Raw genomic sequence first — 14,705 nt, forward strand, 5'->3', positions numbered from 1 at the left:
TTTTGGGAACTCTGATTTGAGAATTCTTCTGAATTTCTTCACCTTGGAGTTTGCTTTTATTTTCCCTTGCTTCTAGTTTTAGGAATTGGAGATCTGATCTTAGTTTTCTTCTAGTTTTCTTTCTTCTGCAACTTCTTCATTTCCATTTTGTTAAGAAAGCAATTGGGATCTAAATTTTCTTTCTGTTTTTATTATTCTTCTGCAATTGTCAATTTCTCTTTTTAGAATTTAAAAATTGATCTATGTTTTATTTCCGTTATTGTATTCTGTTGCAATTTTCCATTTCTGTTTTGGTACCAGAATTTTGATTGGTCTATTTTATGAATTTCCTCATCTGAGAGTTCTCTAATTTACTGCAATTTACATTTTCCAGTTTTGTTTTGATTCCCAATACCCAAACCCCTTTATTCTTCATGCAATTTAAGTTTCTTAGCAATTTAGAATTCTGCAATTTAAATTACTTGCCCATTAAGTTTCTACAATTTACCTTTCTTGCAATTTAAATTTTTGCTCATTTAATTTCTTGCACTTTAAGTTTCTATAATTTACTCCTTCAGCACTTTCAGCTTCTGCCAATTTTAATTTTGCTCTTTAGTTTACTTACATTTTAGCTTCTGTTATCCGAATTTCACTCAAATCATCAAATATTCGCTTAACTAAATTCATCACCAAACTAAAGTTGCTCAATCCATCAATCCCTGTGGGATCGACCTCACTCCTGTGAGTTATTACAACTTGATGCGACCCGGTACACTTGCCGGTGAGTTTGTGTGGAATCGTTTTTCCCCCATCAAGTTTTTGGCACCATTGTCGGGGATTGATTTAGATTGACAATGATTAAGTAGATGATAATCTAGATTAAGTACTTTTTCTTTGTTTTTGTTAAACATTTTTTTCCGTTTGAAGATTTTGTTTCAACTAACCTTAACCACACTCTAGCAGTAGAGTACCTTGTTTTGGTTTCTGGTTTTGCTTGTGTTGTATGCCAGGAGGGAAAAGAGGTGAATCCACCTCCTTTGATTCTGAGCCCAAGAGGACACTCCTGAGAATGAGAAAAGAAGCAAGAGGAAAGGGAGTTGTAGTAGAAGAAGAATCAGAAGAAGAAGATCAAGAAATGGAGGGTAATATCCCAAATCCACCTGAGGATGTGGCTAACAACAATGGCTGATGCACGGAAATTTGTCTCTCAACAAATTTTCCTTCGGCAAGTATACCGAATTGTCGTCAAGTAAAAACTCACAATAGAGTGAGGTCGAATCCCAAAGGGATTGATTGGTCAAGCAACTTTAATTAGAGGAATGTTCTAGTTGAGCTAAGCAGAAATTGAGTTGAGTAATTGTAGAAGGTTAAATGGCGGGAAAGTAAATTGCAGAAAATATAAGTGCTAGAAATAAATGATGGAATGTAAATGGCATGAAGTAAATTGCAGAATCTTAAATGGGGAGTTGGGGAGATAAGCAGAAAAGTAAATGGCAGAAAATAAAGAGAATGGGTAAGATCATAAATGGGGGATTCATTGGGCTTAGGAGATGTTGCATTCTCCGGATCAAATTCATTCTCATCCCTTCCTTGGCAATCTTAAGTGATTGGATCCCAATTCCTTGGCAACCCAATCTCTCTAAGCTTAAACAATTGCCCAATTCCTTGATTTAATTGCTCATGGGAAGAGATGAAGTCTGGTCACTGATTATACCACATGTATTTCTAAATCAAAGTATTGGTAGGATTATATGTCACTATATCCATCCAAACCCCAATTTGGCCCAACATGAGAAAGCAATTCTAGCATAATCTCCTCATCCCTTTTCCAAGGCTTGGAGGAGATCCAATTATGGAGAGTTTCTTTTCCAAGACAACTAACCAATTGGATTAAGATCGAAAGCTTTCTAGAAAAATCAAGAGAAAAGAAAGAAGAAGAATAATGAAAACTATTATTGATCCATCAAATTACAACAGAGTTCCCTAACCCAATGAAAAGGGGTTTAGTTGTTCATAGCTCTGGAAATGAAAACAAAAAATGAAAAGTGCATTCTGGAAATTAAACTAGAAGTTGCAGAGAAAGTAAAAATATACAGAGAGTCGTTCTCAAGTTCCAGATCCCCTTTTCAATTAAAAACTATCCCTATATATACTACTCTTCAGCTCTTCTAGTTAGCTCTTCAAGTCTTGGATATGGGCCTTTGATCTTTAGTTGAAGCGGTTGCAGTCTTTAATGGGCTCAGCTTTGCTTGCAAAGAAAGTGTGAGTTTGGCATGATGGAAAGTTAGTTAGAACGTTAGTGGCATTAACGTTAACTGTAAACTTGGGTTTGAGAGCGTTAGTGACGATAACTTTTCCAACATTAGTGACAAAGGTGACTGTCACTAACGTTGGCCTAACATTCATTGCTCCACGTTACCCTTCACGTTAGTAGTCTTAACTTGACCACTAACATAGGCAATCTAGGCTTCGTCTAGCGTTAGTGACAAAGGTGAGTGTCACTAACGCTTGCGACTTCCTCTTTACGTTAATTGGATTAACGTGGCTCTTAACGTGGCTTAGTGTGGCATTTTGGAACATTAGTGGTGTTCACTTTTACCACTAACGTTGGAGCTTCTTTTTCCTTCCATATTAGTTCCCACGTTAGTGTAGCTAACATGACAACTAACGTGGGTTATGATGGCTTTCGAGGGCGTTATTGGTGGTAACTTTACCACTAACGTTGCTAGCTTTCTCCCTTCCCACGTTACTGGTCACGTTAGTGAGACTGATGTGGCTACTAACGTGGCTCTTCTTTGCTTCCTTTGTCCTGAAATTAAACAAACAAGGTGCATCAAAGCTTTGTTTCAGGTCATGAGATCATGCATCATCCATTCTATCATTGAATTCATACAAAATTCTCATGGAATCATGTAAAGTTCACAATGTTTTCTTGAATCAAGATGTATGTGTATATTCACCTAAAACTTGCTTATTTACTAAGGAAATGCATGAAACTACCCTAAAATAGTAAAGAAAAAGGTCAGTGAAACTGGCCAAAATGCCCTGGAATCACAACACCAAACTTAAAGCTTGCTTGTCCCTAAGCAAGTACTGAAACATAAGAATGATGAATGAAAGAACAAGAGAAACAAGTTCTTATTATAGAAGTAAAGTTCTTGGTTTATGGAGTTTCATGCATAGCAACTTAGGTTCATTCCTTTACTGGTTTTCAGGTCCTTATCATGCTCTTGAATACTTGCTTGATTGCATCCTATGAGATCTTTATTCATTGATCTCCCCCTTTTCTTTTTAGGATTTATTGCATCTTTAGGCTAAGTGCTTTGTGAGGGGGCAACTTTTTAAAATAAGCTTTCAGCCAACACTCCCGAACCAGTTGGTTCAAGGTGCTAGGTGTTGAAACACCCCTGAGGACTTACTCCCTCAAGTCTCTCTCCCCCATACATGCACACCATAGGCATATTGATGACAAGTCATCTTAGCCTAGTTTCACTAGCCTTTTTCTTTTGTTTTCAATTGAATTATGCACTTTCTTGAGCCATAAGCAAGCCAATTGGGTGGATTTTCATGCTTCCTTTGATTTAATCAACCATAGATGAATTAATGTAATTTCATGAGGTTTTATGCTATAATTGTCACATATTATGAAAGAATGAATATCTCATGATTTTGAGCATAGCTTTGATGTGTTTGGTTTATTAATGATAGGTGAAGAAAGCTTGGAGAAAGGTTGAAGCAAGAAGGAATGGCTAGGAGGAAGAGAGGACAAAAAGTTTGAGCAAAAGTTTACCTCAAACTTTAGCTCAAACTTTTGGAATAAGTGAAAACGAACCAGGGAGTAAAAAGCTTGACCAAAAGTTTGCCTCAAACTTTCGTGCAAACTTTTGGGCACAAAGCTTGAGCAAAAGTTTGCCTCAAACTTTTGGCAAACTTTTGGCATCACAAATCAACACCCTAGAGAGCAAAAGTTTGCGCCAACGTTTGCCTCAAACTTTTTGGCAAACGTTGGCGCCATGAACAACACACCCTGGAGAGCAAAAGCTTGCGCCAACGTTTGCCTCAAACTTTTTGGCAAACGTTGGCGCCATGAGTGTGCAAGGGGGAGCCAACGTTTGAGCAAAAGTTTGACCCCAAACTTTGGCTCAAACGTTGGTAGCAGCAAGGATGGGGTGGCTGATATGAAAAGTTTGAGTAAAAGTTTGCCTCAAACTTTTACTCAAGCTTACATGATTCCAAACCCGGTTCACTTCGGTTCTTCTCCAAACTCCGAGAGCAATCAACCAAGGCCTCTATCAACCCAATTTCATCAAGAGCAAAGGCCCAATTGAAGGCTTGAAGACCATTTGAAGAAAGTGTATAAATAGCTTAGGATTTAAGTTCTTCAGGGAGCTTTCCTTTTAGTTTTCATAGAGAGTTTTCGGAGAGCTTTTGGTGTGGAGTGAATTTTAATTTCTAAGTCTCGGGGAAGGAGAATTGAATTCCCTTCTTCTTAGTTTTATTGCTTTCAATTTCAATTACAATTGTCTTGGATCTTGGGTTGGAGAATTGAAGGAATTCTGTTTCAATCTCATCCTGAGACCTCTCTGTTTCTTTGCTGCACAATTGAATTTAAATTTCTGTTAATTGCTTCTTCATCTACTTTCTCTGCAATTTACATTTCCTTTGCAATTGTTCTTGTTGGATCTAGGAAGGCATTGAGATCTAGACTTGGTTATCTAGTCTCTTGGGTCCTGAGATCTGAATTATCATTTTACATTCTCTGTTTACTGCTTTCAAGCTCATTTACATTTCTGTTTCAAGATCCGATTCAATCCAATTCATCTTCCACTCTTATGTTTGTTGCCATTTTACTTTTCCTTGTTTAATTTCTGCAAATCCAATTCCCAATTCCCTTTACAATTCAAGCCATTTACATTTCTTGCACTTTAAGATTCAGCACTTTAAATTTCAGTTCTCTTTAATTTCATGCAATTTACCCATTCCCTTTACTTTCTATGCAATTTAAATTCTGCAAATCACAAATCTCTCAACCAAATCTTGATTCGCTTGACTAAATCAACCACTAAACTAAAATTGCTCAATCCTTCAATCCCTGTGGGATCGACCTCACTCCCGTGAGTTATTATTACTTGATGCGACCCGGTGCACTTGCCGGTGAGTTTTGTGTCGGATCGTTTTCCGCACATCACATATGGTTTGTTATTTTCTTTTTACTTGAGGCCTTTGTGTCCAGCACCTCTTTGGGTTACTAAGTGTTCTGTAGCAAGGTTGCTCTTGATAGTGGATTTTCAGTTGATAATCCCGGGTTAGTTAACCCAAGTTACCAAGTGATGAGGCACTCCAGAGAACTTATTCATCCAAGCAGATCCTTTGCACAAGAATACCACATACACATGCTTCAAGATTTAAACCCTTGGTGCCTAGCCTTATTTCTTTTTCTTTCTTTTTCAACTCTCACTGTTCTTTTCCTTTTCTTATTAGGATCTTGTTGTTTAGCTAGTCTCATAGAATGTGCGTCAAGCATATGATTCAGAACATCTAGTTGCCTGTATACCTTGTTGGTGAACCAACTTAACTAACCAATTACCACACCACAAACATTAAGAACTTACTTCACAAGATGAACTCCACTATGGTTTTTCATAACATTTTCTTTTATTTAGCTATAAGGACAAGCATACATTTAAGCAGGGTGAAAATGAAAACAGGGAACTTAGACTAGCACACATAGACTTAAGCAATGAAATTTTAAAGACAAAATTGAAAATTCCTAAGCTACTATGGATGCATGTTCTATTTCATACATGATTTTCCTTATTTTAAGCTCGAAGGAAAGAAAATGAAAAGGAACTCCGCCACCTTTTACTCATGGGGATGCCCATGCTCTCTCTATTGTTTGTCCTCTTTGTGTCCACTTGCATTTCCTTGTGTTCGTGTCATTCTGGCTCTTTTCCAATCCTCTAGTGCCTTCCTTACTGATTCATGACTCTTTTATGCTCTTTCTCTTTCTTCTTTTAGAGCTCGACGATGCCATGAGTGACCTTTGAATTTGAATTTTGTAGAAGTGTGGATGATTGCAGCTTAAAAGAAGTAGCTATGGGAGTATGTGAGAAAGCCTTCGGTGGAGGAAGAAGTTTTGTAGGTGGTTTCCAAAAGTAAGAAATGTGAGGAGAGGCTCTGTAAGGTGGGACAATATGGAATGAGAGGGTCACTTTTATGGAAGGGTAATAACTAAATGAAAGGTGTGGATCAATCTTCATGGGTTAAGGATGGACGGTTGGGGTTTAACATGAAATGAGCACAAGGATCACCATTTTTATGATGGGATTGGTTCGGTCTCCAAGGGTATCATCCTTCTAATGTTGCATGGCAACATTTCCCAATGCATTCACTTAGAAGGCATGTGTATAGTCCCCCTTTGTGAAGTGGCCGAACCTCCCTCTCAAATTGTCTCATCGATTCTCTTCAATCCTTCCATCATTTCCTATGTAAGACAAAAAGGAATAAAATTAATGAGCTTGGATAGTGGCGGCAAAATTAGAGAGTGGAATAACTACTTTTTAAAATTTTATTTTTAAATAACTAAGTGCTATTCATCAATACAACCCAACTGACTGATTAATTGTTCATGTATGCAACATTAGTGACACCAAACTTAGTTTGTGATGATGTGGTGTAAAAAGAGTTGATTGAGGCTCTAAGAGTAACACGATATGAATTGTGTTCTTGTCCTCTTAGTGTGCCTGGAACACCAAACTTGTTGTTCACTATACGTTGCCTACACGGATTCATCTAATTGTTTGTCAAAGTTGATTTGGAATTCATGAACCTTGCTTTATTAACTACTTTAAACGTCCTAAAAAAAACTGAAAGGATATAAAACATGGGTTGCCTCCCATGAAGCGCTTCTTTAGCGTCATTAGCTTGACGTTTTGCCTTTGTCAGGGTGGTTGGTAATGCCTCAGATCTTCCCCCCTCGTAGTGAATCTACGTGGTTCTTCTTTGCTTCCTTTGTCCTGAAATCAAACAAACAAGGTGCATCAAAGCTTTGTTTCAGGTCATGAGATCATGCATCATCCATTATATCATTCAATTCATGCAAAATTCTCATGGAATCGTGTAATGTTCACAATGTTTGCTTGAATCAAGATGTATGTGTATATTCACCCAAAACTTGCTTATTTACTAAGAAAATGCATGAAACTACCCTAAAATAATAAAGAAAAAGGTCAGTGGAACTGGCCAAAATGCCCTGGCATCAATGGCCAACCTCATAGAAGAGTTTTAACCTCTTACACTATCCCCAACCCAAGGAATTGTGGGAGCAGCATCCTAACCCCCAATGTCCATGCTAATAACTTCGAACTCAAGCCTCAATTGATTACCCTGGTTCAGAACAATTGTCAATATGGAGGAAGTGCTGCTGAAGATGCAAACCAACACCTCTCTTTGTTTTTGAGAATTTGTGACACTGTCAAAACCAATGGAGTCCACCCTGGCATCTATAAAATCTTGCTATTCCAATTTTCACTGAGAGACAAAGCAACAAATTGTTAGAAACCTTCCTTAAGGAAAGCATCACCAATTGGGATGATGTAGTGAGCAAATTTCTAGCCAAATTCTATCCACCCCAGAGAGTCATTAAGCTAAAAACTGATGTGCAAACCTTCAGACAACTAGAAGGAGAATCATTGTATGAAGCCTAGGACAGGTATAAAGCCTTGATCCGAAGGTGTCCAGAAGGAATGTTTAGTGAATGGGTGGAGTTTCAGAATTTCTATGAAGGCTTGTCATTACCTTCAAGGAAAGCTTTGGATTATTCTTTAAGAGGATCTTTGCAAATGATGAAAACTGCTCAAGAGGCACATTATCTTATAGACATGGTGGCCAACAATGAGTATTTCTACTCCCCTAAAAGGCAAGCAGCTCCAAAGAAAGGTATATTTAAACTTGAAGGAGTTGATACAATATTAGCTCAGAATAAACTCATGCACCAGCAGCTTCAACAGCAAATTGAAATGATGTCAAAGAGGATGGATGGATTACAACTTACAGTAGTAAGCACAACTAACCAACCACCTGTGGTGTGGGGACAGCAGGAGGAAAGCTGTGAAGAACAGCAGCCTGAACAAGTGCAGTACATGCACAATCAAGGTTCTGGACCAAATGACTTCCATGGAGACACTTACAACATATCTTGGAGAAACCATCCCAATCTAAAATGGGGAGAGAACTAGAACCAGCAACCTTGGCAGAGGAACTCCAACCAAAATAACATCCACAACACAAACCACCAAAACCATCAAAACACTAACCAAAATCCATATAGAAAACCACAAAACAATCGACCACAACCGAACTTTTATCCACCCAACAGTCCATCAACAAACCAAAATAACTTTCATCCCCCATCTACATCTCACACCCAGCCACAACCACCCCAACAATCTCAAAGAATCTCCAACTTGGAGATGATGATGGAAAAAATGATCAAGCATCAAGAATTGGCCAACAAGAACCATGAAGCTTCACTGAGAAATATGGAAAGACAAATTGGACAGTTGTCCATGCAAACAATAGTTGAAAGACCAACTAATACACTGCCAAGTGACACTATTCCCAACCCCAAGGGAGAATGTAAAACAATTCAGGTTAGGCGTGGAAAGACATTGGAGAATAACAAAGAAGCTAACAAGAAGCCAGCAGAGGATGATAAGGCCAACAGCAAGGAAGAAGTGACAATTAAAGAGAAGGACCAGGAAGAGCTTAAAAAGAAGAATGAAGAGTCACATGCTTCAAAGAAGGGAAAACAAATCATGATAGAGCCTCCACAAGAACAGAGGAAGGAAGTTAAACACTACATCCCTCCTTTGCCATATCTTTAGAGATTACAAAGGGAGCTCAAGGATCAATAGTTTCCCAAATTTCTAGAAGTTTTTAAGAAATTGGAAATCAATATCCCTCTTGCCGAAGCATTGGAGCAGATACCTCTATATGCTAAATTTCTCAAGGAGCTCATCAACAAAAAAAGAAGCTGGAATGAGAAGGAAACAGTGATCTTAACACAAGAGTGCAGTGCAGTGATTCAAAAAGGCCTCCCACTGATGAACGAAATTCTTATGCCGGTATAGAAATTAACAATGAGTTTGATCGTGAGTATAGTCTAACCGACATGCAAATATTGCATCAAACAATTCTAAAATCTATGACCGAGAGTATTAGTCCTGGGTCATCCTCCCTAGGAATTGCCTTAGAATGTGCATTATTGATTAGGAAGTCTTTTGTGGTCTTGAGAGTTGGTGCAAGAATTTAAGTTAATCAAAGGTAAACAACAATTGATTAAGATAAAGGCCTTGGCTAAGGGTGAGTATTGGAAGTTCCATCATTGTAGTTTCCTTCAATTGTGATAAGAATTGATTGTTGCTTCACTTAGTTAACCCCCTAATAATGGAGGAAAGTCAAGTGAAAGTAACTAACTTGAGTCACAAGTCCTTGTCTAACCCTAGGGAAGTCTAGCTTTAGTGCACTCCAAGTCAATTAGCAATTCTCAATTCCCAATCAACAATTAATATCCACTACTCAAGTGTCTCCAATAACTCAACCCCCAAGCCAAGTAAGAGAAATCTACTCCATGGCTAGGGTTGTCATTTTCACAAATAATTGGTGAGCAATCATAGAAGACATGATGAAATTTAGAGGAAAGAATTGAATTAAAGCTATCTAATTTAAGCAATCATCAACAATCAAGCAATTGAATAAAATTCCTCAATTCATTAATCAAAATTCAAAGTAACAAGGTCACAAATCTAGATCTAAGTGAAGTAATCAAAAGAGCACAAATTAAGAGTAGAAGAAGAGTAGATCTACAACTTGTATCAAAGTAAAAGTGAATTAGCAATGGATCTCACCAACAACTCAAAGGAGAATTGTAATGGAGAAAGTAAAATCCTAGAGAGAAGTTGGAGTTTCTCTCTCTAAAAGCAAAATGTAACTAACTACCCAAATATGTCTTCCCAAAATGTCTAATTGTCTTAATCCCCATAATCCTTGGTCTTCTTATGCTTTTCCCGCCAGAATTCTGCCCTAAAACAGGGCATGCCTCTGCCTGAAATCGCTGGTCACATTTTCTTCTTAAAAATCACGTGCGGCCATCGACGCGTACGCGCACAGCACGCGTACGCGTCGCTGGGGCACGCGCAAGCAACTAGTGCGCGCGCGTCCAAGGATTTCTGGCCCAGCCATATAAACGCGCCAGCTTCTCATTTTGGCTCCACCGCGCCAGCTCTGAGGGTGCACATCCGCGCGTATGCGTACGGTGCGCATGCGCGTACATGCCCAAGTTCCAAAACTCTAATTTTCCATGCTCCTTCCATTCATACATGCTTCCTTCATCCCTTTTAGCCATTTTTGCCCCGTGACTTCTGAAACCACTTAACAAATGGATCACGGCATCAAATGGTAATAGAGGAAGGTTACGATATATCAATTTTAATGCAAAAGAAGCATGTTTTCATCTATGAAGCAAAGTTGGGAAAGGAACACAAAATCATGCATTTTTATATGAATAAGTATGGAAGATCATTGATAAAACCCTCAAAATCTATACATGATAAACCCTAAAAACGGGGTTTATCAACCTCCCCACACTTAAACTATAGCATGTCCTCATGCTAAGGGAAAGCAAAAGATCAAAGGATCACAAGAGAATGAGATTCATGGGATGCAATCTACTTACATGAATGCAACTAAGGTGTATGCCACTATCTATTTGGTTAAGAGCAATTCAATCTTTCTAGAACATATATATATATATATATATATATATATATATATATATATATGCACATAGGGCAAGATGATGGGCAATGTATGAACTCTACCAATTATAGTCATCAAAGTGAAATATGCACAATATGCATGAAGAACGCTCGCGAGAGCCGGGAACAAGGGATTTAGCTTCGAACCCCTCACTGGAGGTGTTTGCACTCTATTCGCTTGGTGTATAGGGTTGATCACTCAAGTCTCCTCTACTTCATGCTCTTCCAAAATTTGTTCTTCCTCTAATCAATCAACAATTGTTCTATGCATGCATACATATATCATGAGGTCTTTCCTTAGGTTGTAATGGGGTTAGGGTTAAGGTAAGGTTATGTATTTGGCTAAGTGGGCTAAAAATTGAATCCTTTGATTAACTTAAGCTCCCCTCCTAACATTTATAACATCCTATACAATTATGTACTAACCTAACTACCCATTCCTCACTCTTTCACATACTCATGCATTTACTTTTGATCATTATACATATGCATTGATTTGTTTTTAAGCCTTACTTTGGGGCATTTTGTCACCCTTTTTTTTCTTTTTTTCTTGCTTTGTTTGTTTCTTCTCTTTTTTTTTCTTCATTATGCCTTTTTCTTCTCCTTTTGTTTTGTCTCTTCTTACGTTTTCTCTTTTTTTTTTATCAACGCATATGGTCTACACATTTGGTCAACACATGAATATGTATCCGCTTTCCGATATTTTTAACAAAATCAACAACATGTTCTTACCTCAACCAATGTCCCCCCCCCCCCCCGCGTTTTCCCACGCTTGAATGACACACACACTCTCTAGCCTAAGCTATTCAAGTATTTAAATAGGACATTCGTAGTTTTCCACTTTTGGCTTGTGATGTGCTAAATTTAAGAATAAGTGGGTTAAGCGTAGGCTCAAAGTTGGTTGCAAAGGTTTTATTAAGGTAAGGTCATTTGGGTAAGTGGCCAAGTGAATTGATGGCGTCAATCATGTATATGCATTCATACATATAACAATGGACATATAGAGTCAAAAAAATTAAGGATCACAATCGTAGAGAAAGAACAATGCACACAAGAAGGAAGGTAAGTGGCTAGAAGATGTAGCCACGCAATTAAGCTCAAAACTCACTTGCTTGTGTTCTTGGCTCAAAATCCACGTTCCAAATTACATTCTTCAAACAAGCTTAGCATACAAAAGTTTTCAAAATTTTCAAAATTGGTAGGGTTGCCCTAAAATTTTCAAAATCCATTGTCGGTGCCGGAGATGTGGAAATTTCCGGTTCTTCCATAGGTGGTGCTAGGCAAATTAGAAGCTTCTTGACAAAAGTATACCGGTGTTGGTTGCGCCGCTCGTAACGATCGAGCTTCTTGTGGAAATCCTCTATGCGTTGCATGGATGATTTTGGTGATGCGGTTGAAGTGGTGGGAATGTTCATGGGAATGGCTAAATTCGGATCCTCGGTGTCTGCCGGAGGGTTGAGGTATCTCCCGGTTGGAACAACATTACCGTCCATCGGGATCATGGCCTCCGATCCTTAGTCTCTCGGGAAACACCGGCTGCGGCAACTAAGTCGGTCACTAAAGCGGGGAAGGATAGGTTTCCTTTACCGTGGATGCGGCCCATAGCCTGGTGAATGAGACAGGGAATATGCACCTATCTCTCTGTAAGGACACACCAAACCAACAAGGCTAACTCGGCAGTGATGGATGAGCCATGGGTGCTTGGGAGCACATAATGGGCTAGAATTTCGGCCCACGCAAGAGCCTCCCTGGTGAGAAAATGTACGGTGATGCCCTTGGGCTGGGGTCTCATCCTCCCTCGAATCCAGAATGATTCGGGTATGGCATTGACCTTGAGAACGGCATCCTAGTCAAACCCATATTTGCATCATGCCGACAAAAGCTCTTGATATGCATCAATACCTTTCGCTGACGGTCCGGTCTTAAGGACACTTTGAGTGGCCTCCTCTGTGACCGGAACTTGTCTTTGGTGCACAAATACCGATGCAAGGGATGATGAGTGGTAATTGGTGTAAAATTCCACCACCCAGGACAAGTTTGCTTCACGTGACTTCCTCTAGGAACTCCCATTGCCGCCGCTCGATGCGGGGCATCACAAGTGGAATGACATGAGCCGGAGGGGCTAGAAGAGGCTTCGCATGATAGTTCCTTTCTTTGATCAAGGGGTAGGCAAGTTTGCAGTATCGGTTGGGGAACTTGTTCGGATCCCTTGCCAGGTTGTCCTTTTCCAAAACATCAATGTTAGCAATGCTCCTTGTCTTATTGAGGAGGGGCTTGGCTCTAGGCGCTTGGTGTGCTTTCCTAGTAGACCGGGGAGGTACCTTCTTGGATGCCGTTCCTTGGTCTTTCTTGATAACCATCCTAAAAAGAAGGGAAAGGTGGCAAAATTTAACTCAAAGAAGCACCAAGAAACAATAGTCATGCAAGTGATAAAGCATAGGAGAATAAGTGTCTGAGATACGTGACAGCTGCAACATGTGACTAAGGCAACAATGAATATCATAGCCAATCACTAGCATGTGATGTAGGAGTGGCATAGGCATGCAAGCAAGAAGCATGAGAAGCACACACTCATAACATCAAGAGCAAGAGGTAAGAGTTAATGGGTGAGCATGTAGAAATGAAGCAAGAAGAGTAGTAAGCTCAATGCACATATGAACAAGCAAGTGAATGAGAAAGAACACTAAATGGAAGACACTAAGTCAAATTTAACTCCAAAAAGTCATGTATGCCTTTCATCAAACACTTGGTGTGCATCCCTTTTTGTGACAAAAATTAGAGAAGGGTGACAATGTAACATCCCACAAAGCATCATCAATCATCATAACATACCACACATTGCAAGGAAAAGCAATTAAGACAATCCAACTCATTAATGCAAGAGTAGGCCCCCACTTTTAACACCCATAAGAAATTGAAAAAGAAAGAAAATCCAACAAACAAACAAAACATGAATGAAAGCTGACTAAGAGGAAGAGTAAAGGAATGCAACTAATGAAAGGAAGAAAGAAAAGAGAGGGCTAAGCAAGATAAACGAAAAGTGAGGAATACCTTGAGAAGAGGGGGAAGAAATGGAGTATGTAAGTGAGAGAGAAGGTAATGAAGAGTATGGGAGAGGAGAGGGGAAAGAGAGGTGTGGGACCGCCGGAGGTGGTGATTGCCGCCGGTGGAGGTCGGAGAAGAGGAGGTAGAAGTGGTAGGAGGGGGAGTAAGAGTGGAGAAGAAGGACGAAGGTAAGAAGAGGGAAGAAAATTGAAAGAGAGGAGCGCTACAATGTAATTGGGTCGCAAGACCAGCGCGCGCGTGCCATGCACGCGTGCGCGTGCAGGGGCAAAATACAGAAGGGGCGCGGACGCGTCTAATGCACGTACGCGTAAAGTGGGTGATATGCAATTGTGCACGCGAGCGTCAGGTGCGCTTATGCGTGCATCTTAGTTGTGCCCCCAGCACAATGTGGGCACAACTTTGGCTCAACTCTCAGGAAAAAGTACCAGAAATTGTATTTTACATGATCGACGGCGATGCGCACGGTGCGCTTACGCGTCGATGTACATAACGTCCGAGGGATGCGTGCGCGCCAGGCGTGAGTCGAGTCAGGCGTAAGGCACAGTGTTAGCCCAAAATTAGCACAACTCTCTGGAAAATGAACCAGGAGGGCAGATGGCACCATCAGCGCGTACGCGGCTAGTGCGCATACGCGCGCTTTGCGCGATTAGGGTCATGGACGCGTACGCGCCAGGTGCACGCATGCGTGACTCGTGTTGTGCCTGGGGCTCAGTGTTGGTCCAAAATTGGCACAACTCTCTGGAAAATGACCCAGGAGTTGTGAGTGGCCTATGGCGCGTTAGCACCTAGTGCGCGCACGCGCACCTCCCTTCCCTTTTTATTTTATTTTAGGACATGAAAAAT

This window comes from Arachis ipaensis, chromosome B5 (assembly GCF_059453495.1).
Source record: "Arachis ipaensis isolate K30076 ecotype BB chromosome B5, ASM5945349v1, whole genome shotgun sequence".
NCBI lineage: Eukaryota > Viridiplantae > Streptophyta > Magnoliopsida > Fabales > Fabaceae > Arachis > Arachis ipaensis.